Raw genomic sequence first — 2500 nt, 5'->3', positions numbered from 1 at the left:
GGCTGGATGGGGCTTTCGTATAGCAGGGACGGTGCTGCCTCACGCTTCGCTCGCTGTTCGCCGCTCGCCGCTCGCTCGCGCAACCTAAAATGGCCAGTTTTGGCCCGTTTTTGGGCTGTTTTGGCCTGTTTTTGGTCCGTTCTTGCGTGGCACGGCGACCGTCGTGAGCGGAGCAAAACGTCAGCCATCTCAGCACCCTGGAACCCCCCGGGTGGCACAGGGCTGGATGGGGCTTTCGTATAGCAGGGACGGTGCTGCCTCTCGCTTCGCTCGCTGTTCGCCGCTCACCGCTCGCTCGCTCAGCCAAAAATGGCCAGTTTTGGCCCGTTTTTGGGCTGTTTTGGCCTGTTTTTGGTCCGTTCTTGCATGGCGCGGTGACCGTCGTGAGCGGAGCAAAACGTCAGCCATCTCAGCACCCTGGAACCCCCCGGGTGGCACAGGGCTGGATGGGGCTTTCGTATAGCAGGGACGGTGCTGCCTCACGCTTCGCTCGCTGTTCGCCGCTCGCCGCTCGCTCGCGCAGCCAAAAATGACCAGTTTTGGCCCGTTTTTGGGCTGTTTTGGCCTGTTTATGGTCCGTTCTTGCGTGGTGCGGTGACCGTCGTGAGCGGAGCAAAACGTCAGCCATCTCAGCACCCTGGAACCCCCCGGGTGGCACAGGGCTGGATGGGGCTTTCGTATATAGCAGGGACGGTGCTGCCTCTCGCTTCGCTCGCTGTCCGCCGCTCGCCGCTCGCTCGCGCAGCCAAAAATGGCCAGTTTTGGCCCGTTTTTGGGCCGTTTTGGCCAGTTTTTGGCCTGTTCTTGCATTGCGCGGTGACCGTCGAGAGCGGAGCAAAACGTCAGCCATCTCAGCACCCTGGAACCCCCCGGGTGGCACAGGGCTGGATGGGGCTTTCGTATAGCAGGGACGGTGCTGCCTCTCGCTTCGCTCGCTGTCCGCCGCTCGCCGCTCGCTCGTGCAGCCAAAAATGGCCAGTTTTGGCCCGTTTTTGGGCCGTTTTGGCCAGTTTTTGGCCTGTTCTTGCATTGCGCGGTGACCGTCGAGAGCGGAGCAAAACGTCAGCCATCTCAGCACCCTGGAACCCCCCGGGTGGCACAGGGCTGGATGGGGCTTTCGTATAGCAGGGACGGTGCTGCCTCTCGCTTCGCTCGCTGTCCGCCGCTCGCCGCTCGCTCGTGCAGCCAAAAATGGCCAGTTTTGGCCCGTTTTTGGGCCGTTTTGGCCAGTTTTTGGCCTGTTCTTGCATTGCGCGGTGACCGTCGAGAGCGGAGCAAAACGTCAGCCATCTCAGCACCCTGGAACCCCCCGGGTGGCACAGGGCTGGATGGGGCTTTCGTATAGCAGGGACGGTGCTGCCTCTCGCTTCGCTCGCTGTCCGCCGCTCGCCGCTCGCTCGTGCAGCCAAAAATGGCCAGTTTTGGCCCGTTTTTGGGCCGTTTTGGCCAGTTTTTGGCCTGTTCTTGCATTGCGCGGTGACCGTCGAGAGCGGAGCAAAACGTCAGCCATCTCAGCACCCTGGAACCCCCCGGGTGGCACAGGGCTGGATGGGGCTTTCGTATAGCAGGGACGGTGCTGCCTCTCGCTTCGCTCGCTGTCCGCCGCTCGCCGCTCGCTCGTGCAGCCAAAAATGGCCAGTTTTGGCCCGTTTTTGGGCCGTTTTGGCCAGTTTTTGGCCTGTTCTTGCATTGCGCGGTGACCGTCGAGAGCGGAGCAAAACGTCAGCCATCTCAGCACCCTGGAACCCCCCGGGTGGCACAGGGCTGGATGGGGCTTTCGTATAGCAGGGACGGTGCTGCCTCTCGCTTCGCTCGCTGTCCGCCGCTCGCCGCTCGCTCGCGCAGCCAAAAATGGCCAGTTTTGGCCCGTTTTTGGGCCGTTTTGGCCAGTTTTTGGCCTGTTCTTGCATTGCGCGGTGACCGTCGAGAGCGGAGCAAAACGTCAGCCATCTCAGCACCCTGGAACCCCCCGGGTGGCACAGGGCTGGATGGGGCTTTCGTATAGCAGGGACGGTGCTGCCTCTCGCTTCGCTCGCTGTCCGCCGCTCGCCGCTCGCGCAGCCAAAAATGGCCAGTTTTGGCCCGTTTTTGGGCCGTTTTGGCCAGTTTTTGGCCTGTTCTTGCATTGCGCGGTGACCGTCGAGAGCGGAGCAAAACGTCAGCCATCTCAGCACCCTGGAACCCCCCGGGTGGCACAGGGCTGGATGGGGCTTTCGTATAGCAGGGACGGTGCTGCCTCTCGCTTCGCTCGCTGTTCGCCGCTCGCCGCTCGCTCGCGCAGCCAAAAATGGCCAGTTTTGGCCCGTTTTTGGGCTGTTTTGGCCAGTTTTTGGCCTGTTCTTGCGTGGTGCGGTGACCGTCGTGAGCGGAGCAAAACGTCAGCCATCTCAGCACCCTGGAACCCCCCGGGTGGCACAGGGCTGGATGGGGCTTTCGTATAGCAGGGACGGTGCTGCCTCTCGCTTCGCTCGCTGTTCGCCGCTCGCCGCTCGCTCGCGCA

The sequence above is a fragment of the Musa acuminata genome, unplaced genomic scaffold (genome assembly GCF_036884655.1).
Source record: "Musa acuminata AAA Group cultivar baxijiao unplaced genomic scaffold, Cavendish_Baxijiao_AAA HiC_scaffold_647, whole genome shotgun sequence".
Taxonomy (NCBI): Eukaryota; Viridiplantae; Streptophyta; class Magnoliopsida; order Zingiberales; family Musaceae; genus Musa; species Musa acuminata.
This window is presented reverse-complemented; position numbering follows the sequence as displayed.